This window comes from Herpailurus yagouaroundi, unplaced genomic scaffold (genome assembly GCF_014898765.1).
Source record: "Herpailurus yagouaroundi ecotype Mexico unplaced genomic scaffold, PumYag 141, whole genome shotgun sequence".
Classification (NCBI taxonomy): domain Eukaryota; kingdom Metazoa; phylum Chordata; class Mammalia; order Carnivora; family Felidae; genus Herpailurus; species Herpailurus yagouaroundi.
In genome coordinates this window covers 19,351,318-19,364,534 of record NW_024412396.1, presented here as the reverse complement: position 1 = coordinate 19,364,534, position 13,217 = coordinate 19,351,318, and the positions used below count along the sequence as shown (strand labels likewise).

At 34.6% G+C, this 13,217-nt stretch overlaps 1 protein-coding gene across 4 annotated transcripts in view; it reads right to left on the bottom strand.

Annotated features, from left to right (window-relative positions):
- Positions 1–13,217, bottom strand: part of LRFN5 (leucine rich repeat and fibronectin type III domain containing 5) — a 250,062-nt gene that overhangs the window by 120,130 nt on the left and 116,715 nt on the right. For all 4 annotated transcript variants that reach the window (XR_005790853.1, XM_040477023.1, XM_040477022.1 and 1 more), the window contains exon 2: positions 5,666–5,836. The gene's annotated coding sequence lies outside the window, so the exon portion shown is untranslated. The remainder of the gene's footprint in view (positions 1–5,665; positions 5,837–13,217) is intronic.

Sequence of the window (13,217 nt, the reverse complement as noted above, 5' to 3'; positions counted from 1 at the left end):
TTAGCACTTTTCAAAATCAAGTCTCTAGGTTTTCTTATATTATTAATGTTTTCAGCTAGCAATGATAGATCTACAAGTCCCTGATTTTTTTCACACATCCTTCCATGTAGTTGATGCTTCTGTAATTTCGTAGTGCTTTTCCTTCCATATGGTAAGTCATTAGAAATGTTAAGTTAGTGTGTATGATCAATGTAGCCTACACTGATTCTTCTAGTCTGTGAGTTTCTTGCTATGGTAAATTGCAGATTTTTCTCTAAAAGAAGTCTCTGTACCCCCAATTTTTTTCCTGTAAAGTCTCCCACACTGTTTTTAATATTAATGGCAGGTGCCTCAGTCTACCCATAGCATATGTTAAAATACCCCTAGTGCAGCCCACAGTGATATAAGGGAGGTTAGCTGCATAGTCAATGAAACAAGGTGTTCATCACAATAACTAGGATAATAACTTAGGTTGAGTCTGTACTTACTGTTTTTTTTCTAATGAGTTTCATAGCCAATGGTCTGCAGTGAAGATTGTTGCCATGCATCTAATGTCAGGTGTCAGGAGTACTCTCCACATGACATCAACCCCTCCTGGTCCTAAATGTAAAGTAATCATTGTCTCCTAAAGCAAAGCATTTATTCAGAACTCATCCCAGGACACTTGGCAGTAAGTACTATAGTATTAGCAACCCACAGAGCCAAAACTAACAGTAGGCAGAGAGAGTGCAGTGACCTTTCTACATCAAGTATTGCCAGCTAAGACATTTTTAGTTTTGGTGTCAGTACTTAAGGGCTTTTGGGAGAACTGTGCATTATCTCTCTAGCTTCTGGAATTTTTACCTAAGTGAGACAACACATCGGCACATTAACAACAACTTTGATAGTCCAAAGTTGAAACCTATCACTGAGGCTGAAATTCTACCAATAATAAGCAGCATATTTGCATAATCTCAGATGGAAAAACTTCTTTTTCCACTAAGCTCACATGGCTATTTGTAGCTTTCCATCACTAGTTATCTTAGGGTAGTTATTTCTGCATTGCAATACCCTTATCTCTCCTACTGATCTATAATTATTTTTAAACAAAAACTCCAATTGGATTCATTTGTTCCCACTTCATAACAGCAAGCCAGGGTCTTCATCCATCACCTATCAGAAAACAAGACCCTGAGGAATATAGTCAAGACTAAGAAGAAGAGAAAGTAGCAATATAAGGGCACCAGCAAAATAAACACCCACTGAGAATGGTGAGCCTGCCATAAAACTAGATCAAACTTTGACAACAGGAAAACACAAAAACAAAGAGATCTAATAGTTGATACTTAAAAATTCTATTCCAGTTGATGTCCTTGAAACCCCCATGGTCGGGATGGTTGGGGAGAGGGGCTCTAGGCCCATGTTCATAGCGCCTAAAAAATAAAGAGAGGGTTCCACGATGAGCAAAATGGACATGGATCATGACCTTACAGTGGTTACAATCTGAAAGGGAGGTCAATATTAGATAACTGCATAAAGAGACATAAAACTGTAATGAATTTCAGTTATGCATTGCTGTGGGACCATATAATAATGAGATGATGTGGTCCGGCAGAACAACAAAAGGCTTCCTTCAGGAACTGAATATTGTGTTGAGATACTAGGCAAAAAGGAACTGGGAGTGGTGATCTGCTGAGGAAGAAAGGACTACTCTCGAAGACTTAGGTGGGAAGTCACATGATGCGGAAGGACGGAAAGGCCACTCTGGCTGGAATGCAGGAAAGAAGAGGAGTGCAGTGTGAGATGAGTTGGGGACATTTAGAAAAGTGCTAAGCCGTTTGAACATAGTAAGCCATAAGGAATTTTGTCTATATTTTGAGCAATGGTCTTTTGAGAGGTATGTCATGTCAATTTTATAGTTTGTAATACTCTCTCTGGCTAGCTATGAAGAATAGACAGAATTGAGGCTTGGTGGATGTGAGCAGATAATTTAAGAAGCCTCTGGAGTAGTAGCCCAGGAGACAGACTATGGTAGTTGGGACCAAGGTACTAATGGTCCCAAACGGAGACAAATGGATAAATTCAAGAAAATTTTTGTAAGTAAATTTGACCATATTAGGTGATGGAATTTGTGGAATGAAGGGGGAAAGGTTAGAAGATGAGTCCTATTTTTTCTGGTATACGATGATGACATTTACTGAACTCAAGAATATCAGAAAGAATAAGTATAGGAAAAAAATTGAGGGTTGCTAGAAGGGAGGTGGGTGGGGGGCCGGCTAAATGGGGGATGAGCATCAAGGAGAGTACTTGTTGGGATGAGCACTGGGTGTTATATACAAGTAATGAATCACTAAATTCTATCCCTGAAACTAATATTACACTGACTAACTTGAATTTAAATAAAATCCTTAAGGAAAACAATGTCAAAAATAGTATTTGGGAAGATGACCAAGAGCTTAGTTAGCAACATGTTAAATTTAAGGCACTTAGATATATTAATTTGGAACTGACTGTCACTGAAAGCATATATTTGTGAGAGTCATTATAAAGTTTCCTCTAAGAATTTTATTCTCCCTTCTTTTTAAAAACATTTTTTAATGTTTATTTATTTTTAAGAGAGAAAGAGACAGAGTGTGAGCTGGGGAAGGGGCAGAGAGAAGGAGACTCAGAATCCGAAGGAGGCTCCAGGCTCCGAGCTGTCGGCACAGAGCCTGATGTAGGGCTGAAACTCACAAGCCATGAGATCATGACCTGAGCTGAAGTTGGACACTTAACTGACTAAGCCACCCGGGCGTCCCTATTCTCATTTCTTTTTAAAATGAGCACTGCATGATTTAACATGTTTCTTCTTTGCTCTACCTTTCAGGGTTATTGAACCTGATATATACCTAATGGTTTCATGTGTAAAAGAAAATCTATCTGGTTGAGAACCTATATAACTTCTTAAACTACCTCATAGAGATAAAAGAAGAATCCAATATATTCATGTTTATTAAAAAGTACTGGAAGGTTTCAAATGAGAATATATTGATTATTACTATTATTATTATTTATATTGATAAATGATTAATTGGCTAAGGCACTGTCAATTAATGTGATCAGAGTTGATAATGCACAAGTCTTAAACATAGGGAAATTTGTTTCTAAAAAAATAGAAGTCTTTTAAATATTATATTTAATGTCAGTAAGAATACTTAGAATATTTAGAATGCATATTACCCTTGTGGAGTGACTATCATTACTACCATGTATATAGTAAATGATCTTCAGATGTACATACACTTGTGTACATATTTAGACAGGCAAGCACAGCTCCTGTTCAGATATTATTGTTTATTATTTAAATTGATCACAGAGCTTTAGTTAAACAAGAAAGAACAGTAGAAAGAGACAAAAGTACTATCTTACTGGCCAAGGCTAATTGAAAAATAACCATCATAACAACCACTACCACTTCAACCGTCCTACACTAGTAACAAATAGATACTCCATTGCCCATTATTTTACTACTTCACCATGCTTTACTTCCCTTAAGAAAGTTCCCAGTATTCCATTTATTTTTAAAGGGATTTTAATGGATGTGCTATGAATTTTCAATGAGCTATTTGAAATTTGAAGAACCTAATTAGGAATGTATTTACTTTCTCTTTTTTTCAGGGTGATTAATTCCATGCAAGACTTTCAGCCTAATGTTACTCCAAAGAAAAAAAACAGAAAGGGAAAAGGAGGTTCCACTTCTACAGACTAATGGACTGGTAATTTAAAAATTGAATTAAGCATTAACTCAGAAGAGTCCTTCTCAATATATAAATTATTTCTGTTTAGCCTTCTATTGCCAGGTTAATTAAATAAATTCTTTGGCCTTGATTATAGCCATTAGTAAATGAAAATGTATTTGAATTCTCTAAGTCTTGTGATGTACACTAGAGAATCTGTGTCAGTAAATCTTTCCCATGCTAACAGCTTTCAAAAGTCAGATGTTTCATTTAGAAAAAGTCAGCTTTATCTTTGGAAAGCAAAAATTTATTAATTTTCTAGTTTATTGTTTGGGCATATAAAATCTCTGTAGGTTCTTGAGGGGTTGCCTTTAAGAAACAAACCTTATATATCTCCATATCTTCAAAATATGTGAAATCAACTCAAGCTTAGTTGGGGTCCTCCATTTCTTTAAAAAGATCAAAATCTGCAAAATCTGGAATGTCTTCCTCAAGTCTCTTTATTTAATAAAAAGCTCAAGGACAAAAATAACAAAAGCAATTTTTAAGATAAATGAATAAATGATGCACAAAAAGAGTACAAGTTAATAAAATATGCATAGAAAAAAACCTACACTAAAATAATGATTCATAATCTATCTTCTACATGCTCAGACTCATCATTTTATGCTATAGTTATAGTTATAATGAATTAACTTCAATATAACCTAATATATCCTTTCTGTTTACATCTTAAAAGTAGTCCATCTACATCACTTTGAGTACACTAGCGACATACCGAGTGCCTGTTTTAACTATGCGGTAGGTAGCACCATGATTCAGAAATAAATTTGTAACAACAGTCTCTCTGTTCCTTCAAGAACACAGACCTTCTGTTGCTGGCAAACTAAACCTGTAATATGTTGTAAAATGAAACTAAGGTTATTAAGTATTTTCTACCCATTATCTCTGAGGAAGTTTTAATTGCTAAGCACCTAATCACAATAAACAATCCATGTGAAATCAAACTTTTACTGTCTAGAAAAGTGCACTCATAATCATTTTCTATGTGGTGACATTTTGACACAAATATATCCCTAAAAGAAGTAAGGGATGCCTACATAAAGAATTTGGGAGAAGAGAAAAAAGAAATATGTCAAATTGAAACCAAGTAAACTAAAAAAATGGCTAAGTAATAGGATTACAAGTACGAACCACGAGATTCTGAGCATTTTCCAAGATAACGCTTTTACTTTTCAAATTCTATAAACATAAACAATCACGTAATTGATGTATTTATCTGATATACCCAGTAATTAACAAGCCCAAAGATAAATATGCAGCTGGGAATTTGTTTTGGGGTAGTGTATAATATATTACATTATGCATCTTGTATACTGTTCATGTCTCAAGTTCAATCCATTTCCCTGCCTGTGACTTCTCTTATTTTTTTAGTACGCGCATTTATAAGCTGCCATAAACTCTCCTTCAATGAAACAGAGAAGATGTCACTCAATAAACCAACCAATCAAGAGAAGTGTCATTTTCTGCACCAGTCTCTTACCCTCCATATACCACTGGACATCACAGTCACGGAGAGGGCACTTGATATTTAAGACTCAAAAGACAAGAGATGTTATCCCATATTCATAATTCATTAGCCAGGCAACTTTAATAAAATACTTGGTCATTCTGAATCCATTTGCTCCTGTGCAAACATTATTATTTTAATCTTTCCCCTGTCTAAGCCTCAAAGCTGCAAATATAAATCATGATAATCATATGAAACAATCCTGAAAAAGATAGCAGAAAATCCCATAAAGATACAGATTGTCAACATGAAAAGGAGTAACTGTATCTTCAGAAAGACAGAACTCAAAATAGAAGTGCCATAGTTAGTGATGAACAATGTTGGTTTTAATTTGTATACTAATTTGCAAGACTTCCAGTTAGCCTCCTCTAAGGGTTTTTAAAACCACTGGCAATGATCAAACTGAATGCAGTCTACTTACTTCTGAAGCCAGAAGAGTTCCTCACTGCTGTGAAGGAGTCAGCACTCTGCCTGGCTGCTGAAGAAGACGGACAGGGTGAAAGCATCTCCAAGCTGATTCTGAGGAGAGTGTCAGAAGGGTGCTCAGCTACTACACATCTTCCCAACACCTGGCTGAGTGGCTACAGGGAGTCTTCAAAGGAGACAAGCACAAAAAGAGTGTATCAAAATATGTTTATAAAGCATCTTTGAAAAATAAAGCTGCTACTAACTGTGTGATCAATCTCAAAGTGTATCAGGAACATCACTAAATAGAACTTAAATAGATTTGCATAATAAGGCTCTGTGGGGGAACGTGCAATACGCTCTGATTCCAACAGAGAGGTCAGCATTCTGGTTTTCATCTGTAGTTTTCTTATCTCACGATTGAAGACAGTTTAAACAAAAGCTATATAGCTCAATTTTCTTTATATTGCAATTAGTTCAACTTGCAGGCTAATGTTAAAAAAATGACAAATGTCAACAAAGGATTAACCATCATCTAGTATATGTACCAGGCACCTGAACCTGGAGACATAGCAGTGAATGAAGCTCCTAAATCCCTTCCTCACGCAACTAATGGTCTTCCGTTGTGATGCCTGTATTTTCGTCAATAGAGAAGATCTACTATTGAAACACATGTGTCTATGGAGGAAAACTCAAATGTGCCTCTTGTATTTCACCCTCATATCAGAAGATTGCTGATTTCTACCTACTGCTGAGGGTCCCATGTTAACCTAAATAATAACTGGCCCTGCTCTATGAGATACAATATTTAACTTTCTTTCCCCTAAAATCTATATAATAATGTCAATTAATATTCAAACACAATAATTTTTAATATAGGAATGGACTGAATTTTTTAAAATGTTTTTGAAATGAAGAAAGGCATTGTAATTTTCCATAAGCTATCACTTATTTTGTCTGGAGAAGCAGAAGTGAGGAATAATACAATTCCAAAGGGTATTAATAAGAACCATATAAAATGACACAAAGACAATTCAGGTTTAGTTTATTGCTTCTGCTGTCTCAATTTGTAAAAATGTGTGAAAAATCTTACAAAGTTAAAATTGAACAGGGTGATTATATTGCCCTGAGATAGCTGATAATTAGGACTTAAAAAAAAAGTAGAGCTACGGCTTACAGTTTACATTGAAATTACCCAGAAATGCTAAAAATCAATGCATAGATTAATGGTAAAATGGGATGAAAGTAAATTATAGTTTACTTCAAATCACCTTTATGAATCTGCCAACCAACACTATCTTTTTAAAATTTATATTTATTACTAAAGATGTGTCTTATAGAATTAGAGAATAACTCAGACATACCACTCACACACATGAATATAAATCAATCATATGCCAACCACCCTGAGACAGCTATTGTTTGCCTTATTTATTTCCTTCCATGAATATTTTAGACAAATTTTTACATTTTATATGCATGATAAAAATACAGGAAATCCAAAAGCAAATCCCCCTCCAAAGCAAGACACATACCCAATAGAAGAAACAAATTTCAAATTTCAGAACATCCCCTCAGAAATATTTTATGCATATGTAAATGTGAGTGTGTGTGTATTTTTATACATATATATTATACCTTGTTTTGCTCCATTCCTTTTATTCATACACCATGAAGATCACTGCTATTTTCTATCAACAACACTATCCATTCTATCCGTGAGTATCAATCATATGCATAAAATATAATCTGCTCATACTGTGTCCCAATTCAAAATTAGGAAGTTTCCAGAATTACATTATAAAATGATATAATCAATGTCCATATACATCTATGCATGCACACATATTAGTGAATACATTTATAATAAATTCCTAGAAGTAAAACGTTTAGGCCAAGAAGCCTATTATTGAAACTCTGAGTACGTTCCCTCTCTGTAGTAAAGAGGTGGTACAAAGCAAGAGCAAAATATAAATACCTCCAATTATTATACTAACAACAAAAAAAAGACTGATGATCAACAGTATTTCCATGTCCTCGTTTTAGTATGAAGAGTATAGTAACTGCTCAATCCTATCTAAATCCCAATCATCGAAAGTTATTTTTATGTATGGTTACATCATTTATTAATGATAACATTTTCCCTTTTATTACAATACCTTTTATTAGGCAGTTACTATGTGCCACCTGCCCAAAAACATGTATTATCTAAACCAGTTCTGCCAAGAATCAAATGAAGTAAATACATATCCTTATACACTGCTATAAGGATACAGATGCTTTTTTTGAGAGAGAGAGAGAGAGAGAGAGAGAGAGAGAGAGAGGAAGCAAAACAGAGAGAGAGCCCCACAAGGGGCAGAGAGGGAGAGAGAGAAGCGGGGCTCACCCAAAGCAGGGCTTGAGCTCACCTAAGGTGGTGCTCACCTGAAACAGTGATCAAGACCACCCCATGAGGGGCTCAACTCATGAACCTTGAGATCATGACCTGAGTCAAAGTCTGATGTTTAACCGACCGAGTCACCCAGGTGCCCCCAAATCAATGCTCTTATATCTGATGATGTAAGTGAAGATTTCAGAAAACCATTATAGGATTCTATAGTAAAGAAACACAAACAAGGTACTGGGTTTTTTTAGTCCATATATTTTGGTCAGTGCAATGCTAAAAATAGTAGCTTTTTAGATTGGTATTCTAATACTGCAATTTTCTAGGGTGATCTTACTAAGATTTCCCTTTCTACTTGATATCTTGAAATAAAACATCTTATAAGAAATTCTGATCACTTTCTCAGTTCCAAGTTGTTGCTATGTTGGCCTTCTTCCACAGTTTTAGAAAATTTGGCAACTGTTATTGTTTATGTACATGTATTCCCGAGAAATATGGTTCTTCCTCCAACAATTATCTTGGTGCCAACACTAAACTCTGAAAGAACTCAGGAAACACAGGAAAAACTCGGAAAGTTAATAGGGAATTCTTTTTTCAAAACAGAATCATGACCCCTTTAAGCTCCTAATGGTATTTTCTTCCCCTCTACAATGTCTTTGTTAAGTGTTCTTCAGTTGTCTGAACATACACTTTGATTCAAATCTCACTATCAATAAAGGTAGTACTTTAAAGTTTTATGAGCCTGGATTGCAATCATACCAGTGACCACACTACTCAACTTTCTCTCTTAACATGAAAACAATATTACAACAACTTGTAATTATCACAAGGTATCATACATCTGAAAGTACCAATAATGGGTTAAAATTCATTGCAGACATGTGCTAATGTTGTTTCCCTCAGGACGTTCTTCCTAAGGTTGCCCTAAATTTTACCACATTAAACACTAAAGAAACCCTTGAGATATTTAAAAGTAGCAGTAACATAATCTCCAATATTTCCTTCAATTTTAAGATCCAGTTTGAAAAATTATGAATATACCATCATTACTTCTCTTTCTCCATCTTACTTCCAATTGTACAAAATAAATAACATGAGGGAGATGCTCTTCATTAGTTTTTAATTATATGTACCTTGTATTGAAAATGATTAAAAATTAAGCCTTTAGTCATCTGGATGTTGGATCTACATGATGCAAAAAGCCAGCTGTTTTGAAATATATGAATAAATGAATCAGATGTCTTCACTGTAATTTAATCACTTATCTGATAATCATATGATAATATGTTATTTGGCATAATATAGCCATGGTCTTCAGTGGACTACTCTAAAAATGCTATTTTATTAACACAAGTAAGTTGAAAGAATTTGGACCAGAAAATATAGAATAAAATTGGAAATTAACAGGGGCACCTGGGTGGCTCAGTTGGTTAAGCGTCAGACTCTTGATTTTGGCTCAAGTCATGATCTCATGGTTCATGGGATCAAGCCCCCTTATGGGCTCCATGCTTGAAGTCTGCTTGGGATTCACTCTCTCCCTCTCTCTCTACTTCTCTCTCTCTGTCTCTCTCTGTCTCACTCTCTCTCTCAAAATAAATAAACTTTAAAAAAATCAGAAATCATTTCACATTAATGTTTTCTTAAGTGCAAAAATATTTAGGGAATTTATATAAATACTATTATTAAAACATGCCTACTAGATATTTATCCAAGGGATACAGGTATGCTGTTTCAAAGGGGCACATGCACCCCAATGTTTATAGCAGCACTACCAACAATAGCCAAGGTATGGAAAGAGCCCAAATGTCCATGGATGGATGAATGGGTAAAGAAGATGTGGTATACACACACACACACACACACACACACACACACACACAATTGAGTATTATTTGGCAATCAAAAAGAATGAAATCTTGCCATTTGCAACCACGTGGATGGAACTAGAGGGTATTATGCTAAGCAAAATTAGTCAGTCAGAGAAAGACAAATGTCATATGACTTCACTCAGATGAGGACTTTAAGATACAAAACACATGAACAGAAGGGAAGGGAAGGAAAAATAATATAAAAACAGGGAGGGGGACAAAAACATAGAGACTTAAGTATGGAGAACAAACAGAGGGTTTCTGGAGGGGTTGTGGGAGGGAAGGATGAGCTAAACAGGTACGGGGCATTAAGGAATCTAGCCCTGAAATCATTGTTGCGCTATATGCTAACTAATTTGGATGTAAATTTTTAAATAAATAAATAAATAAATAAATAAATAAATAAATAAATAAATAAATAATTTAAAACAACAGCAACAACAAAAAACACGCTTACCTCATCACCAGTACTGTTAAACCTAATTTAAAAATTAAATTAGAGGCACCGGTTGAATATTGAAATGCATCTGTGTTACTGAATAAAATTGTAGTACTATATACTCAGCTATAGCAAATGTTGACAAATTGTCATACACCTCCAGAATCATATGATAAATAAATTAATGCACCACTAGAGCGTTTGTTGCTTAATGTAAATGTCACATTGCAAATGAGAACAACTAATCATTCCTTTCCTCTAATACCAAGAGTTCAGCAGTGAAATAAAACATAAATCTTGGTGACCTAAAAATTTTATTACAGCATTTGTAATTTTCTGTTAACAACTCAAGAAAATAATTTTAAGTCATGCTATAATTCAATAAAATACAACCCAAGGTAAAGTCTTCCCTGGGATGGACAGAGAGAAGCTAGAGGTAGAGTTGGCTCTACATTGCTTTAAGGAACACATAATTCATTAAATTTCATAGTCATAATTTACAATAATGGATTCTTCATCATAGAAAGCAAACACTAAATTAATAACTTATTTAGTGAAGAAATCTGATTTTAGTTATAAAAATTATATTTGCTAGGTTGTGGTTACAAAATTCTTATACAAAAATAAATAAGTGTAAAATAAGGCCCAACTGAAATTTGTAGAGCTAGTGAAGCATTTTTCTTTGCATAACTAATATTTCCTTTCAATGACAGAATCCAAATAGTAACCAAAAACTTCAATATATAAATCTTTCACAAGATAACTTCTTGAAATGTCTTTGATTTTCAAAGTTTTGGAAACATTTTTTTTTCTTCCAAAAGTCAACTGAGTGGCATATCTTCAACTCTTGGTGAAGGGAGAGAACTGTACTTGTACTTCTTGCTGTCCTAGCTCATGATCTGCTCTGAAAAAATAAATGTCAGTCCTGCTCTGTTTCTTTGAACACATGGAAAAATAAAATGCAACATTTTTGTTAGTGGTTTGACAAAAGTCAGCATGCAGATATTATGGTTACACTAATCTGCATGTCAGCCTATGACTCTGATAATAATCTTTTTCAATTAAAAGAAAATATAAACATGTTCTTATCGATTTAATGTTTACTTTAACTACATGTATCTACATGTAGTGCTTTCTTCTTTCCTCCTCATTCCTTCCTTCTTTCCTGTCTCTCATTTCATGTCTTCTTCCTTCCCTTCCTTCCTCCCTCCTTCCATCTGTCTTCAGTGACTCTTAAGGATTTACTCAAACTTTCTGTTTCTTGGTTTTAAAATGATTATAATAAAACCAACATCATAATGTCATTGTGAATGTTATCTGTATATTGTACCTGTGCACATACCTATATATGTAACTTGCAAAAAAAAAAGTTTTGTTTTATATAAATCAAAAATCTCTACATTTCAACCTATTTTTCAACTGATTTCCCCTTGATGTTTTATCTCTTCCCATTCCTTTCTTCAGGGTGCTAAGTTTCATATCAGGATGAGATGTCATGTCTTGAATATTAGTCCATACTGACCACACTAGTGCTTACTGTGAACATCATGTCATCACAGCTGACTATTACATAGTAGCAAACCTGCATATTCCTGTCTTCTAATCTCAATCGACCTCTGACCATTTATTTGGTTCCATGATGCACGATTCATTGAGACCCTTTATATCTGCCAACTCTGTCTCACTGTCCCTCTCTCCCTTCTCCCTTTCCTCCCTCCTTCCTGTCTCCTCTTTGTCTCTCTGTTTCTCTTTCCTATCCTCCCACACTCTCTCTCCCTTCCTTCCTTCCTTCCTTCCTTCCTTCCTTCCTTCCTTCCTTCCTTCCATGTCACCTCTTGCAGGTGAATTTGGAAATTATTTCATAAAGAAATAATAATCCTATATACTCCCTAAACATAAGAATTTTTCAAAACACATTTAGGTAGAATTTCAGAACATGCACACTATATTACATATTCTCTTCAGAATTCTGACTCATGCATAAATTTGTAGAAATCAGATCTATTTTTTGATATGAATATGATAAAGTATGTGTACCATTTATTAATATTCATTATATAAGTAATACATGAGTACATTTCTTCTTTTAACATTAAATATAATAGATAGGAGTTAGGGGTGGGAAGGAAGGCAGTTGTGGTTATGAAGGGTAGCAGGAAAATTGTGAGGATAGAACTATTCTATATTTGGAGAGTTTATATATTCCTACATATATGATAAAATTTAGAAAAATAAATGAAAATACCCACAAGTATATGTAAAACTGATAAAATCTGAATTAAGATAAGTTATATAAGAGGTTACCATTAGGAAAAACTATGCATAGGGTATATGGGATCTCTGTGAATTATTTATCTCAACTGCATGTGAATCTAGATAATGGTATGCCGTGTGCCTTAGAGTGACCTTTAAAGGGCCAACAGTTGCAAGCTGTGATCTTAGCATTCATTAATAGAAAAGGAATATCCAGAACATCATGTTTAACACTGCAACGAATTATTGGGTCCTTATCAAATCACATATGGATTATAGTGTGTCTCACAGAAAGAATAGGGAAAAACTTAAATCCATTAGTCAACAAAAAGGACTAAATTTCTCCTTGCTTTGGGTACTAGAGTTCATCAGTGGCTTATTTATCAGGACAGGAATTAGATTTTTATCAGGAATGTGGTAGGGTAAATTATCGAACAGCTGAGTGCCCTACTGGGCTGAGGTTGAGTACAGCCTCTACCTGCTCTTAATTGGTATTTTCCTTTTTTAGTCAATAATCAAAGAAAAATGTAGATTTCTGGCGTTTGGGAAATGTGAGGTGACATAAGAGTGGACGTAAATGCTTAGTAGTGTGGAAAACAATTCTTCTGTGTTTTTGTAATGGTAG